Below are 19667 nucleotides of genomic sequence, written 5' to 3'. Positions count from 1 at the left end.
GGCCAATGGCCGGATAATATTGAACGCTTACCCGACTGTGCAATGGCCGACTGTTCGCCTGGTTTGGGGCAATCACCATAGTGATTGATTGACTTAGAAATCAGTCATACTTTCTAAAGTATCAAAAATTTCCAAGTCAATCAATTTACCTTTGAAAACCAGGCGCACAACCACTCAGGGGCAAGAACAACTAGTATAGTGAAAAAATTGAAAATTTCATAGAAAATAGCAAGTTATACTTAGCTAAAATCAATGAAAATTAAAAATTCAAAACAAGTGTAAAATGGCAGAACCGGCCTAATGGCCGAATGATTCATAAATAAACTTAGTCGACCTTATGGCCGAATGATTCATAAATAAACTTAGTCGACCTTATGGCCGACTAAAATGAGTTAATCGGTATTATTGGCAAGAAGTGTCAAATAGCCCAATCCCTTAGTCAGTAAAGATACAAGAAAAACACATAGCACGCAGGCCGGAGAATGTAATACATGGCCATCAAGCCGCAGAAAAACATAAGGCTTAAGCTTCAGGAGGAAGCTTCTCAGTATTGGCTGCCGCATCCTTATCCTCCCTAGTCGGCTCCCGAGTCTTTTTTGCCATGCTGCTCCTCCTCCTGATTGGACCCTCCGGATGATCCCTCAGCCGAATCAGACGAATCCTCCTCCTCTTCTTCCTCTTGAATTTGATTCAAGAGTTTATCATTGTATTCTTTGGAGGAGGCGGCAAACTGATTCTTCCAGCCGTCATAGCTGGCATCTGGGAAAAGAGCCCTCCAAGTCATCTCCATGATAACATCACAGTCCTCCACCATCTGCTTAACCAGAGCCTCCTTCTCCTCTTCAGCCCTTGAAGTATACTTCTTGGCAAGTTGGACTTCCTGGTTTTGCAGCCTTGCCTTGAGTTTCTCTACCCGGGTGCGGAGGCCGACTTCTTCAGTGTCCGCCTCCTTGAGGGGCTCGAGCTTAGCCTTGAGGTCCTTAACCTCCTTATCCAGCTCGGAGATCCGCCTCTTTGCTGCGTCCAAATCGGCCTTGACCTGCAGATTGGCGGTCGCCTGAGAATATAGGATGTCAATGGTCAATAATTTATTTTGAGCAATCTGAAACATGGCCATGTCTAGAGAAGAGGCGGAGCGAGCATTCGCAACTTTTACCTCTTTGGTCTTCTCGCTGAGCAGTTTTCTAAGATCGTGCACTCGCAGCGTAGACTGCATCTGGCAAAGAAGGGAAAACATCAGTACCTGGCGGCTCAAAGAGTTCACAAAAAAGTAAAAATAACCAGTTAAAGTACCTCAGCGAGGAGAGCAAGAATGACATCAAAATTGAGGGTGCCGACTCCTCTAACAAACTCCCTGTCCTCGAGGGAGATGGCCCTCAGTATGGTCTTTGCCAGCTGTTGAAGATCCGGCCTTTTAGGGACATCTGCACATTCAACACTTTGTAAATAGTTGGTGTAAATTCGGCCTATAGACTGGCTGCTTTCTGAAGTACTGGTCGACTGTTTATTGAACTTGACCCTACAAGAGTAGGGTAAAGGATTAAGGCTTGTAATACCTTCGGCCGCCTCCTTCTCCCTTGGGGGCCGGCTACTCTCAGGGCAGGCTGGGGACTTGCCCCCCATTGGAGGATGGGTCCTTCCTGGCCTATTGGCCACATGTTCCTGGGCCTGCCTGGAGTTGTCACATCACCGCCCGTCTGTTTCTGAAGCTTCGGGTCTGGCTGAGAAGAAAGAGAAGGTTTGGAGGAACCGCCCTACACATTAACCAAAATAAGTAAGAAGCAGGTCGGAAATATAAATCAAACTTAGTTGAATTAGAGGTTATGGCTCACCTTGGATGCCTTCGCGGCATCCAGCTCATCGCTCTTCCGCTTGCCTAAAAGCGAGTGGTAGTAGGCAGCAAATTTCTTTGTGGGCGAGAGTTTTTCCATTGCTTTGTCTACATAAGAAATTACAAATGGTTAAGTAAGATATACAAAACACACAAGTCTTACTAAAAATCTAAGCATTCGGTCGTCTACTTCTCGACCTCTCTACACTCAGACCGCAGGCGACCAGATAATTCCCATCAGATAGCCAATCATGGCGGGGAATATAACTTTGAGGAATGGCCTCTTTTGCCCCTGTCTCCTCATTTGACCGAATGGTTACTTTGAAAAGACCCTTATCCAGGATCTACTCTTGGGCCTTTCTAGGAACAAGCGGCAATTCAGCTTCTTCAGAGGGAAAAGGGGGTTTCCAGTTCCACCGTTTGTATTTTTGTTTTTTATCTTGTCTGGGGAAGAGACAATGTAGAACTTGTTTCTCCAGTTCTTCCATTTGTTTTCCTTCCCAATTGTCATCATATAACCTTTGTGGCTAGATAAAGTGTACCATCCGGACCCGCTTGCTTTTGGGGTTCGGCTAAGGTAATGCATAAGGGCAAATGCCTCGAAGCTTAGATCTGCTTCTAACATTTCACAAGCGGCAACAAAGCCTAGAATATTTTCCCAAGAGTTTGGGGCTAGTTACCAGATACCTAGCTGGTATCCATCAAGAATTCTCTCCACGACCGAATGGAGGGGGAATCTAAGGTCGGCTTGAATGGCCGCCTCATAGCAGCCAAATCATTCATCCCCGTAGCTTGACCCTTCTGGCTAGACTACGGTGTCCTCGGCATCTGGCACACATAAAATGAAGCCATGTCCCATGACATGGTCAGCTCTGAAAATCCCCACCTTATCAGCCATTGCTTTCCGCCTGCCCGCGGGAACGTGCTGATAATAAGTTGCGCACAGCTCATGGCGGCTAGCAGACGGCTCGGCCCATCCTTCGCCCATTTCTACGGAAAGGGACTCTCTCGCTATCTCTAGCTGAGAGCGCTTTTCCTCATAGTCATCAGAGACTCTGCTAGAGGTACTTGGCTCAGACCTCACTGTTTGAGCCGTCAGACCTAGCGTCCTCCTGGGGGACCTGTCGAACAGAGCTAGAGGCATCACTCTCAAACTCCTCCCCTGATTCTTTCAAGACAGAATCATTGGGGGTACTTAGGGTGCTAGGCGGCAGATCAGAGATTTCACTAACAGGCCCCCTAAAGGAGTCATCCGGGTTTTACTGCCTGGATGTTTGTTTAATACTGGACATGGTGTCCTACACAGACATAGAGACAGTCGAACTTGGGGAAGTTCGCAAAGGGTGGTCCAGCAAGGGGTAGTTAGCACTCCTAGTTCTAGATTAAGCCTTCCCTGGTGACCGGCTGATCACTAACCTAGGCCGTGCCGTTTGCTTTTGGAAAACCATTTTAAAAAAGAAAAGAAACAAAGTTAAAATACGAGAGAGAAGCAGGCGATTACCTTTGGTTTGAAGGTACTGTTGGCGCTTGGGAAAAGTCTTGGACAGCTGTAGGAACAGGCGGTCAAGTGCAGGCGGAAATTGCTTTTCTCCGAAAAATGACAAGTTCTTTTCTAAAGTAAAAAAGTCCTCTAGCCGAAAATTCTCGAGAATGTGCGAGAATGGTGGAGAGTGGGATCCTTATATAGGGGGATAAGAATTTCAGGGGGCACCCCTGAAAAATGTTCCAAAAGGTAAAACGGTAAAAAACCGTTCACCTATCCGCATGTGACACATGTCACAGGAGCCATGTGACAAGCCACGTCACCCCTGTGAGGGGAAAATGATTAGAGTATTTTTACCCTGTCATGTGGTCCAATTAGTGTCCGCCACGTGGACAAATCACATTCCGCCAAATTTCACCCTAAGGAGAGCCCTAAGTGGACCTACTAGGGCTCGACAAGTGGCAGACAGATATCCAATACAGGAATGGCGGCCTTCACGGCCCAAATCCCTAAGCGGCCCGTCGGTCCTAGGTTTCTGTAACCTAGGAAGGGCACGCATTTCGAGACCCTATTAAAGGGAGATGTGTCCTCCTAAGAAACGGATAAAAAAAAACATTCACTGAAAATAAAGCAATCATTAATTGCAGATATTTATCTCTCACCTTAGAGAATATCCTCGATCTCGGAATCCGAGAAGATACTTTACTTTCCGCACTTTTTACATCATCCGAACACGTTCTAACTTGATCGTCGGAGGCGGAACTCCACCTTACCTGAGTCTCCGTTGTTTTGCAAGTACAGGCGCCCGGAATGTAGTCTTGAAATTGCAACTCTCCCGAGGGACACAGAAAATCCCAAAACAGTGACGATAACAAAATTATAACAATAAGTATAACAATAATTATAACTAATGTTTAGGGTAAAAATACCCCTGTCCACGTGGACCAATCGCATGCTGACACGTGTCAGCCTCAGAGAGGTTCTGAAATAACCAATCCTCTGACGACACGTGGTAATCCATGTCATGAAAGGGGAGTTGATCCTCAAACCCTATAAATAGGGAGATATCCCCATTTATTGCACATTTAGAAATATTCACACAAATCAGAGCAATATTAATTGCAGATACTCTCTCTCGTAATCCGAGAGAAACTCTTTATATTCCGCACTTTTAACTCCGTCCGAACGCCTACTAACTCGATCGTCGGAGGCGGAACTCCAGCCAATCAGAGTTTCCATGGTTTTGCAGGTACAAACGGTCGGCATTCATTCTTGAAATTATAACTCTCGCGAGGGACTCCAAAAACCCCGAAATATTTGGCGCCGTCTATGGGGAGAGTACTTCTAAAATGACTTCACAACAGTCTGTACCGCCTGCTAATGAGAACCGGCCTTTGGCCGGAGTAGAGGTCTATACGGACCAAGACTGTGGTAACAACTTCGATATCGACACCTATGTGGCCCCAGACGGGTCACTTAGAACAAGACGCACCCGTTCTAAGGAAATAAGGGAATGAGGCGAAGATAAGGCTGGTCCTAGCAGCCCAACCGTCAAGCCGGCTGGGCAACCCCAGGCGGTGGAGGGTGTTCTCCTTTTTACTAGAGACGAACTCATGAATTCATGACAAGTTTCAAAGTGGAAATCCAGGACCTGATAAACAAGAAGACGACTGGCACCAACAAGGGTCAATCGGCCAAGAAGCCTTCTCTCTCAGGGAAGAAGAAAGTGAAGGATCGTGTGCCTACTCCTCACCCTAAGCCAAAGGGTAAGGATGGGCCCATGATTGATCTATCAAAATTTCGTTTCCCTGAAGTTGGGAAAAGGAAGGTCATCCGGCAAGTTCTGCCAGATGGATCAAAAAAGACTTACTCGGATGCCCGGATGTTAATCCAGCATAAGAGAAGTCAACAATTATCTGAGTCGGCTTCAACGTCGACTCCGAATACTTTGATGAAATATTCACAAACAAACCGAGAGAGTTAGTTACGCGGCATGTTCGCACGTACTGCCCGGATACATATGTGCCCCAACAACCATACATACCATATAGATCACCATACATGAAGCCAGCCCTCTTTGGGGGTCAGGCGACACTGCATGTCCAACTAATGGATTGGCAGCTCCAGCTGCTAAACCTTGGGGAACAGCCGTCGGTGTTCTCTAGGGAGATAACCGAGGTGGCTCAGCCGGCCAAGGTTAAGAATGTGTTGTTTGGTACCTATGACGGTACCACCAACCCGGAAGACCATCTAATGGCATACACCAAACTCATGTATTTACAGGGGTTGGGTGACGCCGCCAGGTGCCAATGCTTCCCGGCGACATTGAAGGGTGTAGCCCAACGATGATTTGGCAATCTACTAGCCGGATGAATCAACAATTTCAAGACGCTTGTATACTTGTTCACGTCCAACTTCTCTATGAATATCCCCGCCAAAAAGACAAGTCTCGACTTGGGAGCTATTCAGCAGGGAGATAGAGAGGGGTTAAGGTCCTACGTCAGGCGGTTCAATCTGATGAGAATTCGGATTCAAGGGTTGTCTGACGAAGTTGCCTACACATACTTCTTCAAGGGTCTGATGGACGGGTCGACCTGGTCAGAAAGATGGTTGCTACCCTCCAAGAAGCTTTGATGGAAGCCGAAGCCTATATACAGGCTACAGAGCTCTGCTCCATCAAGCAGTCGTCGGACCCTAAAAAGTTTGACAAAAAAGAGAGTCGGTCAGCTCAGCCAGCTAAACAAGAAGAAAGCAAGAAAAGGAAAGAGGTCTGGGTGGCGGACAATTCTGGTCAGCCATCCCAGAAGAAGAAGAAAGAGTTGAAATTGTACGTCCCCAAGTACGAGTTCAACAAGGATTGTTACTCCATCCTCATTTGGGGCACCAAGGACTACATAAGAAGGCTGGAGGTTAACTTAGTGGATGAGGGCTAGGCGTCGAAAGACACCTTCTCTGAGGTCATCATCTTTGAGAAGGACCGTGGCAAGGTCAGGCGGCCACATGATGACCCCATAGTTATTGAGTGCAAGGTCGCCAATCAACAAGTGGGCCGGATCCTTATTGATACCGTGAGCTCGTTTGACCTTATCAGCTCCAAGTGCTTGGTAAAGCTCAAGTACAAGCCTAGCAGCATGCACAACATCTCTCACCCCTTAATCGATTTTAGGGGGGGGGGAGTAGTGCATCCGGTGGGGAGGATTGACCTACCCATCCGGCTAGGAGAAAAGAGGGAAGGACGACACATGGTCGTCAAATTCTTGGTGGTTGATTTGACTGCCTACATCTGATTTTGGGCCGTCCAACCCTCAACGAGTCCAAGGAAGTCATCATCCCATCCCTCATGCTCCTGAAATTTGAGAGGGATGATGGGTCAGTGGGTTCCCTTAATGGGGATCAGAAGACGGCAAGGGAGTGTTATCTCTCAGACGTCAAGCCTACTGTGGCCGCAGCCAGCCAAGGCGAAGAACCCATTGACCTTGACTTCAAGGAAGTCGCGCCAGCCGGCAAAAAGAGGAAGGTAGACCAGTTGGTGACCGTCAAGAAAGAAAAGCAACATTAATCACTGATTGGGGAACGGTCAGATGATCTCCGTCTCCAGCCGACTGGTGAGCATATTAACATCCCTCTGGACGATGCACGTTCGGAGCAAACTATTAAGGTGGGGACGGTTGCTTTTACAAAGTTGGGCGCCGACTTGCAACCAAGTACTAAAAGAATTCAAAGACATCTTTGCCTTTGGAGTGAAAGAGATTCTAGGCGTCAGCCCGGATCTTGCTGTCCACAAACTCGCCATGGATCCAAAAAAGAAGCCGGTTAGGCAAAAAAAAGGAATCACGGCGACGAGAGATCTCAGGCGGCTGCCGCCAAGGTCAAGAAGCTGATGGATGCTGGGTTTATTCGGCAATGTTACTATCCGGATTGGGTAGCAAACATTGTTCTAGTGAAAAAGCCGAATGGTACCTGGTGCATGTGTGTTGATTACACAGATTTGAACAAGGCATGTCCGAAGGATAGCTATCCACTTTTAAAGATCGACAGTTTGGTCGACTCTACAGCCGGTCATGCCTTAATGAGCTTCATGGACGCCTACTCAGGCTTTCATCAGATAACCTTGTGGAAAAAAGATCAAGAGAAGACGGCAGTCATCACTGATCAAGGGTTATTTTGTTATACGGTGATGCCATTTGGGCTGAAGAATGCGCCTGCTACTTTCCAACGAATGATTAATACCGTCTTCATTAATTAAATTGGGAGTAATGTAGAGGCGTACATTGATGACATGATAGTCAAATCTAAGCTACAGCCGGATCACCTTGCTGACCTCCGAGAAACATTCACCACCCTCAGGCGGCATAATCTCATGCTTAATCCCAAGAAGTGTGTCTTTGGTGTTGAGTCTGGGAAGTTTCTCGGATTTTTGATTGATCAAAGGGGGATAGAGGCCAACCTAGAAAAGGTGCAGGCGGTAATTGACATGAAGTCATCCCGCACTGTCAAAGAGGTTCAAAAATTAACCGGTTGCCTAGCGGCATTGGGGAGATTCCTCGGCCGGTCAGGTGACAAGTGCCTCTATTTCTTCCAAGCAATCAAGAAGAAGACTAGATTCGAATGGGGAGAAAACGCTGAGGTGGCATTTCAGAAATTGAAAGAGCACTTACACTCGTTGCCAAGGTTGGTTAGCCCCCTAGCCGGGGAGGTTCTTTACATGTACTTAGCCGTCTCAGATCATGCCCTAAGTGCCCTTCTCCTAGCTAAGAGAGAAGGCACTTAGCTCCCAATCTATTTCATTAGCCATGTTCTTCGAAATGCTAAACTGCGGTACCCCTTGGTTGAGAAATTTGGCCTTGCCCTTTTCATGGCAATCAAGAAGTTGAAACCCTACTTCTTGGCTCATCCGGTGGTGGTCTACACCGATCGACCCCTCAAGCAGCCAATGACAACTTTAGAGTCATCCGGTAGGATGCTCAAATGGGCTATTGAAATGCAAAGCCTTGAAATCACTTTCGAGCCTAGGAAGGCAGTGAAGGGTCAGGAGTTTGCCGACTTCATTATCGAAATGACAAGGCCGGCTCAGCCGAAAAATCTTGATCAGGTTTGGAAAGTGTATGTAGACGGGAGCTCTATTATAAACTGCTGTGGTGCAGGAATAATATGTCAATCTCCGGAAGGGGACAAATATGAATACGCACTACGGTTTATGTTCCAAGCCTCGAATAATGAGGCGGAATATGAGGCCCTGCTAGTCGGTATTTCGCATGTGTAAGGCGGCAGGGGCAAGAAAGGTTGACGCCTGCTCTGATTCTAAGTTGATCGTTAGCCAATACCATGGTGACTACGAGGCCGCCTATCCAGCTATGATCAAATATCTTCAGGCAGTTAAAGACGAGGCCAGGACACTTGACGAATTTCATCCGAGTCAAGTGCCCAGGTCAAAAAACAACAAGGGGGATGCCCTCTCTAAACTGGCATCATCAGCCTCCTGTGATACACCTAGGTCAGTCTTTTGGGAAGTCATGGAAAAGAGAAGTATTGAACATGATCCCATTGGAGTTCTTGATCGAAGCTCGACCTGGATGGATGACATCCGAGCCTATTTGGCAGACGACACTTTGTTGGATGCCCATTCAGAAGCAGCTGCATTAAAGAAGCGGGCCGTAAGTTTTGAGATCCATAATGGAGAACTCTTCAATAAGGGTTACCTCCAGTCGTTGCCGAAATGTGTTACCCCGGAAAAGGGGAAAGAAGTTCTAAAGGATCAGGACTCGGGCTTTTGTGCATCACATATAGGCGGCAGAACTCTAGCAAAAAGGGCTAGGCGACAAGGCTACTTTTGGCCCACTCATGAGGCAGATGCCATGGAAATGGTGAAGAAATGTGATAAATGTCAAAAATTCGGCAAACTCACACGCCGTCCGGCTACTGATCTAACGGCTATATTCAGCCCAGTGCCATTCGCCAAATGGGGCAGGGACATTCTGGGTCCATATACGCCTGCTACAGGCGGGCGAAGGTACATTCTAGTCAACGTTGATTACTTCACCAAACGGGTAGAGGCAGAGGCGATTAGGGGCATAAAGGCAAAGGACGTCATCTCCTTCATTTGGAGGAACATTATCACCCGGTTTGGGGTACCTATGTCTATGGTCTTTGAAAATGGCCCTTAGTTTGAGATGCCTACCCTCAAAAGTTGGTTGGGAGATCAAGAGTCTCACATACCTTTGCATCAGTCTGTCGTCCCCAAGCAAATGGCCAAGTTGAAGCCTTCAACAAGCTCATCTTAGACGGCATTAAAAAGAAAATTGAAAAGGCTGGCGGTCTATGGGCAAATGAGTTGCCTCGTGTCCTATGGGCCATCAGAATAACTGAAACGGGGGCAACCGGTGAAACCCCGTTTCTCATGACATATGGCACTGAAGCCGTCCTACCTATTGAAAATTACGATCCAACACTTCGAATCATGCTCTATGATGAAGAGGCTAATTGGGAGGCCATGCGACTAGCATTGGATTCACTCCCAGAACGCAGGGGCAATGCCGCCTTGCGTCATGAGATTTACCGTCTGAGAATGACAAGAGCCTACAACAGAAGAGTGCACAAACGACCCTAAAAAGTGGGGGACTTTGTGTTACGTAAAATGGAGGCAACCGGTAGGGCCAATGAGCAAGGAAAGCTGACCCCTAATTGGGAAGGCTCCTACCGGATTTTTAAAGAAGTTAGAGGCGGCACTGATGAGTGACATTTATGTCACTCTTAGGGGTAGCATTTAGGTCTTTTTCCTCTTACTTTTATTAGTTATTTCCACCTCATTTATCCTCTTATGGCTTCTTTATGTATTGATGAAAAGTAATGCTTATTTGCGCTTATTTTGATAATCTTTATGCATTATTTTATCATCCCCATGCTCTCGTGAACTTTGGTATCTTCTGCAGGTTCCATGACGGTCCTATGCACGGTGGGAGGCCCTTTGGCCAAGTATGGAAGCCATGGACAAAGGCAAGAGGAGCAAAAGGGAAGGAGAGGAAGCAAGAAAAGGAAGTGCAAGAGGAGGTGTGGCCTAACTTCTGAAAGGTCCGGTCGAACCTAGGTGTGGTCAAACTTTTGAAAAGTTTGACCGAACCTCTTGGGTGCAGTGAAGGCAGTGTCAAACCAGTTTTCAGCAATTTTGCAGGAGAGGTCGAACCTCAAAAGTTCGACCAAACAAGGATCAGGGAGGTTCGACCGAACCTACACAGAGTTCGACCGAACCTACCGTGAGTCCGACCGAACCTACCCAGAGTTCGGTCGGACCTTTTCCCGATCTCAGCCAATTTTGTACGGACTATTTAAGGTCCTTTTGAGATCGTTTTTCGAGGAGAGAGAAGAAAACAGTAGAATAGTTTTCAGCAAATAAGATACTCTCTCTTAGTTAGCAACTTCATTAAATTAGTTGATTTAGTTTTAGAAACTCTCAAATCTAATCATTGTAGAAGCAAATTTCAAGATTTATCTCAAGAATTTCAGCAATTATCCAACATTTTTGAAGCTTCAATAGTAACTTCTTTCATTTGTCCTTCATTATTTTCTGATTTTATTTTTTGTTTTGTAAGCCACTTGATTTTCTCTCAATCTTGATATATTGTTGTTGCATGTTAGCTTTGTCCATAGATAATCACTTGTTTTTCCAAATCTTAGAATCTCTTATAATCCAAACTTGGAATTTGCATGTACTCACAATGAATTGTGAGTAGTCCTCTTGGCTAGGGGTTGGGTGAAACTCAACCTATTGGTGATTATGTGAGTTTGGGAGTGATTTTGATGATGGATTGCGACTAAACTTGATTATATGGGATTGCTTGTTAGTTCTTCATGATAGGAGTAATTAACCTAGATTATTGAACTTGATGGCATGAAATGTTTGGTTCGACATGGAAATGTGAGTTGAATGTTTCATTACCTATTGCAATATGATTATGTATCTTTTGTTGCTAAGTTAATGAGGGATCTAAGCTTAGTAATCTGAGTTGTTTTTATATCGTTTGATGTTGATCTTACATGTGGTCTTTTCTATTCCATTACCCTCATTCCTCCCTATAATTGCTATTGGTTGAGTGAATCCCATTCCCCTAGTGTTTTAATCCCTTAAATTCAACCTTTAGTTGTAGTTTGTTAGTTAATCACCACTTATACCTTGATTTCGATTTAGCTTGAGCATTAAGATTATTTAGCATTTGATTCTCGTTCTCCGTGGACCGAACCTTTGCTTGCCATTGTACTTGTTTGAGTGAGGTGTTTGTTATAAATGTGTTTGAATGAGCCTAAATTGTGCGACCGATTTAGCGCTCGTCAAAATGGCGCCGTTGCCGGGGAGCGGTGTTGTTGATTGCTATTTGATTGCTTGAGTCTAATTCACCTTTAAAAAAAACACAAAAAGAGTTGTTTTCCTTTTTGGCTACGCTTGTAGCCTTGCTACTAATTGTGTTTGTTGAGTGCGTATGCGTAGGACTCAACATCGTGAGTTGGTGCCTTACGATCCTAAGATTTGCAAACCCTTAGAAGAAGAAGGAGATCTCGTTCGCGGTCCTCCACTTCCCCAAGAAGAGAATCCAACCCGGAACCACAAAGAAATCCAATGGGTGACAACCCACCACCACCACCTCCAAGATTTTTGAAGGAGATGGGAACTCCGGGAGCTTATAGAGCTTCAAGTGGGATTGCTCCCCCAAACACCCCGGCCAATGACTTCGAGATTAGGCCCGCAATGATAAATTTGATTGAGAGGAGACAATTCAGTGGAGCAAAACACGAGAGCCCTCTTGCACATTTGAACGAGTTTGAGAAATATTGCAACACGATCAAGGTGAATGGGGTCACTCAAGAGTTTGTGAGACTAAAACGATATCCTTTCTCCTTAATAGGAAGGGCTCTCGAATGTCTTGAGAAGGAGGTGAGACCCAATTCTTTGAGGACTTGGGATGAGGTCACCACGACTTTCTTAGGGAGATTCTACTCTCAAAAGAAGACGGCCGAGGCAAGAGCTCTAATTCAAGGCTTTCGGCAAAGGGGTAGTGAGACTATCTATGAAGCTTGGGAGAGGTACAAGGATTACCAAAGAGAGTGCCCTCACCATGGAATCCCAACATACCAAGTTTTACAAATCTTCTATGGAGGCTTGAGTTCTCAAGGCAAAACAAGCTTAGATGCGGGAGCCGGTGGGCCAATCATGAATAAAACCGAAGATCAAGTGATTGAGACCATTGAAGATGTGGTAAGGCACCACATGGATTGGCAAGAAAATGAAAGAGAATCCACAAGCAAGAGTGGGGGGGCGGCTTATTCGGTAGATCACCTCAATGCTATAAACAACTTGACATCTTAAATTACAAATCTTGGAAAGGAGATGACATCGATCAAAGCTAAGCTTGAGTCCTCCACTTCGCGCCAAGACTTTTCCTCCCAATCTAAGGGGAGAGGTATGAGTTCTAACCCTTCTACTTCTACATCTAATAACATGCCCAGTGGATGCTTATTTTGTGATAATTGTGGGTCTTATGACCACGATACATCTTCTTGTAATTTTGATTCCCAATCCCAACCCCTTAATGATGATGGTAATGAGTATGAAAATGAACATGTCAATGCCTTGTCTTATGATAATAGACCTAGGAATGACAACCAACGATACTTACCACCCAATCAAAGAGGGCAAGGGAATAATTTCAATCAAAGAGGAAATGATTATGATTACCACAACCACAACCAATGGGGTGGTAGAAACCAAAGGGACCAAAATCCCCAAGGTAATTACAACCAACAAAGTGGTTATGGTAACCATAATCATAACAATCAAGGAAACTATGGAAATCAAGGCCAATACCACCAAGGGGGGAGTTCTAATAACCAGAACAATTGGAATAATAATGGTAATAGAGGCTTTAACAACCAAAATGCTAATTCCAATGTGAGAGGTCCTAGAGCACAACAAGACAATTGTTACACTTAACCACCTCCACAAAAGTCTAGCCTAGAAGAGATGATGGAAAGCCAAGCTAAAATGTTCAACACTTTCATGGCCACTAGTGATAAGAAGTTTAATGAAGTAATGACCCATAACAAAATGCTTGAAACACAAATTTCTCAATTGGCCAATGCTTTAAAAGAGGGAGCTAGCACTTCTAAACTTCCACCCCAAGGACTTGACCCCAAGAAACCGGTGAATGCTATATCAACTAGGAGTGGGAAAGTGTTGGAAGAGAGTGTCCCTAAGGAAAACAATGAGAAAGTGAACATGAGTGAGCCTCCCCTTGAGAGTGATTTTAAGCATGAAGAAGAGAAAGCCTCTGAGAATGAAAAAGAAAAAGAGAATGAAAAAGAAAAAGAGAGTGAAAAAGAAACCAAACAATTGCAAAGACTTCCATATCCCCATAAATTTGTGAGACACAAATTAGATGTGCAATTCGGAAAATTCCTTGAAACACTGAAGCAAATTCACCTTTCAATCCCTTTTACCGATGCTATCAAGCAAATGCCTAACTATGCTAGGTTTTTAAAAGATATTTTGAGTGGAAGGAGAAAGTGTGATGTGGTGGAAACGGTGAATCTCACCGAGAATTGTAGTGCTATTATCATGAATAAGATGCCACCAAAGTTAAAAGATCCCGGTAACTTTTCAATCCCTTGTGCAATATATAAAATGCAAATTGATAATGCCTTGTGTGACCTTGGGGCTAGTGTTAGCCTTATGCCATATTCGGTATATCAAAGACTTGAGATAGGGGAACTTCTACCCACTAACATTACCTTACAATTGGCCGATCGATCCATTAAATTTCCAAAGGGTAAGGTAGAGGATGTTCCCCTAAGAGTGGGAAAGTTTGTAATTCCGGTGGATTTTGTTGTGTTAGAGATGGATGAAGATGTTAACATTCCAATAATTCTAGGAAGACCTTTTCTTGCTACTTCGGGTGCTTTAATAGATGTTCAAAGTGCTAAAATTTCACTAAAAGTAGGAGATGAGGTGATAGAATTTGATTTGAATGAGAGCATGAAATATCCAAGCTCTAGTCTTGATAATTGCATGATGATTGATACTATTGATTCTATTGTAACTTCTATGCATGAGCACTTGCTCACTACTAACGATGCCCTTGAGAATGTCCTTTTGAACAAGGAAAAGATAGGTGACCAAAGCAAAGAGATGGCATTGTATGAAGAAATGCTTGAAGGAAGTACAGAATCAAGCAATGAGCAAGTGTGCATGGGAATCACAACGCATGATGCATTAGAAGTAGCTACCTCAAGAGAAGGTAAGGGTGTTCCAATGGTAGAGTTGAAACCTCTACCATCACACCTAAGGTATGAGTTTTTGGGCCCCAATTCAACTTTTCCGGTTATTGTGAATTCTTCTTTGAACGAGTGCCAAACTCAAATGTTATGTGGTGTTTTGAGAGATCACCAAGGTGCTTTAGGCTATACCATAGATAACCTCAAAGGTATTAGCCCCGCTTTATGTATGCACCACATAACACTTGAGGAGGGTGCTAAGCCTTCCATTGAGAGGCAAAGGAAACTCAATCCTCAAATGGGGGAGGTGGTGAAGAAAGAAATCACCAAACTCCTTGATGCCGGAATCATCTTCCCCATTTTGAGTTCTAGATGGGTTTCCCCCGTTCATGTGGTCCCTAAAAATGGAGGAATGACCGTAGTTGAAAATGAGAATGGTAATCTCATTTCAACTAGAACGGTGACTGGTTGGAGGATGTGCATAGACTATAGACGTCTAAATGCATCCACCAACAAGGATCATTTTCCTCTCCCTTTTATCGACCAAATGCTTGAAAGACTAACCAAGCACAAGTATTATTGCTTTCTTGATGGTTATTCGGGTTTCTTTCAAATCCCTATAAACCCGGATGACCAAGAGAAAACAACTTTTACTTGTCCCTATGGAACTTTTGCATATAGGAGGATGACTTTCGGGCTTTGCAACGCACCGGCAACCTTCCAAAGATGCATGATGAGTATTTTTGGGGACATGCTTGAAGCCGAAATGGAAGTTTTCATGGATGATTTCTCAGTAGGGGGCCTTTCGTTCGAGGATTGTTTGTCCAACTTGGGCAAGTGCTTGACAAGATGTGAGAAGGTCAATTTGGTTTTGAATTGGGAGAAATGCCACTTTATGGTGGAAGAGGGAATTGTCCTTGGTCACAAGATTTCAAACAAAGGGATTGAGGTTGACAAGGCCAAAGTTGAAGTGATAGAAAAGCTTCCGCCACCAATCAATGTGAGAGGAGTAAGGTCATTTTTGGGGCATGCCGGGTTCTATAGGAGATTCATCAAGGATTTCTCACAAATTGCTAGACCCCTAAATGCTCTTCTTCAAAAAGATGCCATCTTTATTTTTGATGAAGAGTGTCTCCAAGCTTTCAACAAATTGAAGGAGGCTTTAATCTCAACTCCAATTGTGCAAGGGCCAAGATGGGATTTGCCATTTGAACTTATGTGCGATGCAAGTGATGTTGCGATTGGAGGAGTATTGGGGCAAAGGGTAGAGAAGAGGCTTCACGTGATTTACTACATGTCTAAGACCTTGAATGAAGCTCAACGAAACTACACCACAACGGAGAAAGAGTTTCTTGCCGTGGTTCATGCTTTTGAGAAGTTTTGGAACTACCTCATTGGTTCCAAACTATTGTCTACACTGATCATGCGGCTATTAGGTACCTTGTGGCAAAGAAAGAGTCCAAGCCTCGTCTTCTTCGTTGGGTGCTATCACTTCAACAATTCGATGTAGAGATTCGGGACAAAAAGGGGGCCGAAAATGTGGTTGCGGATCATCTATCCCGGTTAGAGAACGTGCAAGATAATGACGATGGGGTCCCAATTTGTGATGAGTTAAAAGATGATGTGCTTTACTTGTTGGCCGAGAAAGATCTTCCTTGGTTTGCGGATTTGGTGAACTATTTGGCTTGTGGGGAGTTTCCTCCAAATTCTTCAAGGAACCAGAAGAAGAAGTTGAAAAGGGAAGCAAGGCATTACATATGGGATGATCCGATCCTTTTCAAAAGAGGAGTAGATGGTTTACTCCGTAGATGTGTGCCAAATGATGAAGTGAAGAGTGTTTTAAAGATGTGCCACTCCGATCCTTGTGGAGGGCACATGGGTGCCAACAAAACAGCCTTGAAAGTACTATAAAGCGGGTTATGGTGGCCTCATATCTTCAAAGATTCATGGGGTTTTGTGAAAACATGTGACTCTTGCCAAAGAACCGGTAATGTTTCGAAGAGAAATGAAATGCCTCAACAACCGATTCTTGAACTTGAGGTGTTTGATGTGTGAGGCATTGATTTCATGGGACCTTTTCCCTCATCTAATGGGAATCAATACATCCTTGTGGCGGTTGATTATGTTTCTAAATGGGTTGAAGCCATTGCCTCCCCAACTAATGACCACAAGGTAGTGATGAAGATGTTCAAAAAGGTGATATTTCCAAGATTTGGGATCCCTAGAGCAGTGGTTAGCGATAATGGTTCTCATTTTATTCATAATGTGTTTCAAAGATGCTGAGAAAGAATGGGGTCCATCAACGCTTTGGCACGACTTATCACCCACAAACAAGTGGGCAAGCGGAGGTTTCCAATCGCCAAATCAAGGTAATTCTTGAGAAAACAGTGGCTAGGCATAGGAAAGATTGGTCGGACAAGCTAGATGATGCCCTTTGGGCCTATAAAACCGCTTTCAAAACCCCCATCGGCACTACCCCCTACCGGCTTGTATATGGTAAGTCTTGTCACCTTCCGGTTGAACTTGAACATCGTGCTCAATGGGCTATCAAAAAGATCAACTTTGATTTGGCGAGTGCGGGTGAACAAAGGTGGCTAGACTTGCATGAGTTAGAGGAACTACAGATGGATGCTTATGATTGTGCAAGCTTGTACAAAACCCGGTCAAAGGAGTGGCTTGACCGACAAATTGAAAAGAAGACCTTCAATGTTGGAGATAAGGTGTTGCTTTACAATTCAAGGATGAAACTATTTCCCGGAAAACTCATGTCAAGGTGGAGTGGTCCATTCACCGTTAAGGAGGTGTTCCCCCATGGAGCCGTTGAGCTAAATGATTTGGATGGATCGAGGTCATTCAAGGTCAATGGGCATCGCCTCAAGCTTTATTATGAGGATGCTCATGTTGGTTTGATTGAGTCAATGCAATGCAATCTCATCTTTTGAGTGTGTGAAGTACGTCAAGCTAGTGACGTTAAAGAAGCGCTTCCGGGAGGCAACCCGAGTTTCTAACCCTCCTCTATTCTATTTGCTTGATGTTTTCTTTTCTTCTTTCACAACTTTGGATTGATGGTTTTGCGTGTATTTGGTTTGTGTTGGTATTCTTGTTTGTCTTGCCTTAAAAAGGAATTCATTTTCCATATACCTTTGGCATGATTGTGTTGTATTTTAGTGTGTCTTGAGGGGAAGTTTTGTGCAAATTTTCAGATAGAGGGATTTAGGGGTGTTCGACCAAACTGCAACAAGGTTCGGCCGAACTTTGCAAAAGTTTGACCGAACCACCCAAGAGTTCGGCCGCTCCTCCCCTAGAACTCAAAATGGGCTAAAAACTGTCGGATTCTGGAAAATCAAAAAGTTCGACTGAACTTTTCAAAAGTTTGGTCGAACCTATGCTGGTCCGACCGAACCCCTAGAAAGTTCGGCCGCTCCTGTTCTGGAAATCAAATTAGGCTGAATTCTGGCAGTTTCTGGAAAATCCAAAAGTTCGACCGAACTTTTCAAAAGTTTGGTCGAACTTATTATGGTCCGACCGAACCTCATAAGGTCCGACCGAACCGTTTTCGAGCTTGCCCAGAATTAATAGGCTTGAGCCGCTGCTTTCTCGCTCTTACTTCATACATTCGGCTCTCTCTCTCCCTTATCTTCTCCTTCTCACCCTAATACTCCATTGTCACCCCTCCTTCAACCTCAAATCTCCAGAAAAATCACTCCAATCTTTTTCCCTCCTCACTTCATTAACATCCACTACTCAATTCCTACAATCTCCTTAAATTTTCCCCAATTTCTAGGGTTTGAGTGACTTGAAACTTCTTGATTTCTACTTACTTCCAATCAATTGTGGTATGGTTATTCTAGCTTTTGCAAGCTCATTTCTTCAATTTCTCTTTGTTTTACCATGTTTTACATGTTCAAGTATGATATGTGGTATAATTGATATTGTTAGTCATGACTTGTTTGATTTAAGTGGTTATTGGGATTTCCTTGTTGTAATTGGTTGGTTGTTGTTAGTAGAACTTGTTTCATGATGAATATGCATGTATGACTTGGGTTTTCATGATTTCAATTTGTTTGCTTGAATTTAATCTTTCACTAGGTTGTTCATGCTACATTTTGATTGAGAAATTCTTGAGTTGGATGGAATTTTGTGACTATTACTCATTGTTCTCGGTTTGATTTCGATGAGTTTTGAGTGGATTTCATGAATTTTAGGGGACATCATGCCCAATTTCGCCTAGGTTTTCTTAGGATTTGCATTCGATTGCCATAGGATTTTTAGCTCATGCCTTGGTTTATAAGTGTCCATTAATGCCTTGAATTGTATTGTTGCTACCGTCTACATCTATTTCACAACTCATGGCTTTTACTCTCATTGCACACACTTTTTATCTCGGCGAGCTTCTTGTGCCTCCTTTTGGCTTGAATCTTCCTAATGTTAATTCTTGGCAATTTTTGTAGATTCACAATGCATCTTTTTGGCAAAAGCAAGTACAAGAGGAAGAGGACGGGTGAATCTTCATCGTCTAATTTTCCACCTCCACCCGGCATCTATGATCATGGCATCATCGCTCCAAACAAACACTTTTGGGATGTCTATAAAACCCTCATAGACCGTCCCATACGATCTACAAGGTTCTTCTGCGGGAACACCTTAAGAAAGCTTGGCATCATGGATGAAGTAGTCCGGCTCGCACAAAACTTTGGTTAGGGCGAGTTCATTGACCTCCACGCTCACACCTATGAGCGCGTCACATTGGAGTTCCTTGCTTCCCTCCGCAAGGAAGTCATTGAAGAAGATGATGAAGGGAATGAATCTCAAATTATTCTTCACTTTCGTATGTTCAACGAAGACCATTCCCTAACCGAGAGTGAGCTCAATGAGATCTTCCATTGGTAAGCAACCGGGATGCATCGACCTTCCGATATGACCTCAATGTGTCGCATTCCCTATAATGAACAAGAATGGTGGCAGAGCATCTCCACTAAGCCCGTCTTTCGCACTAACACCGCAAAGGTCAACAACATCATCCATATTGCTTTGAGATACTTTGCCCGGCTCCTTCAGTATGCCGTATTCTTCAAGGCAAACCTCGGCTCTATG

The sequence above is a fragment of the Chenopodium quinoa genome, unplaced genomic scaffold (genome assembly GCF_001683475.1).
Source record: "Chenopodium quinoa cultivar QQ74 unplaced genomic scaffold, ASM168347v1, whole genome shotgun sequence".
Taxonomy (NCBI): domain Eukaryota; kingdom Viridiplantae; phylum Streptophyta; class Magnoliopsida; order Caryophyllales; family Amaranthaceae; genus Chenopodium; species Chenopodium quinoa.
The sequence above is the reverse complement of the archived record's forward strand: the minus strand, read 5'-3'. Positions refer to the sequence as shown.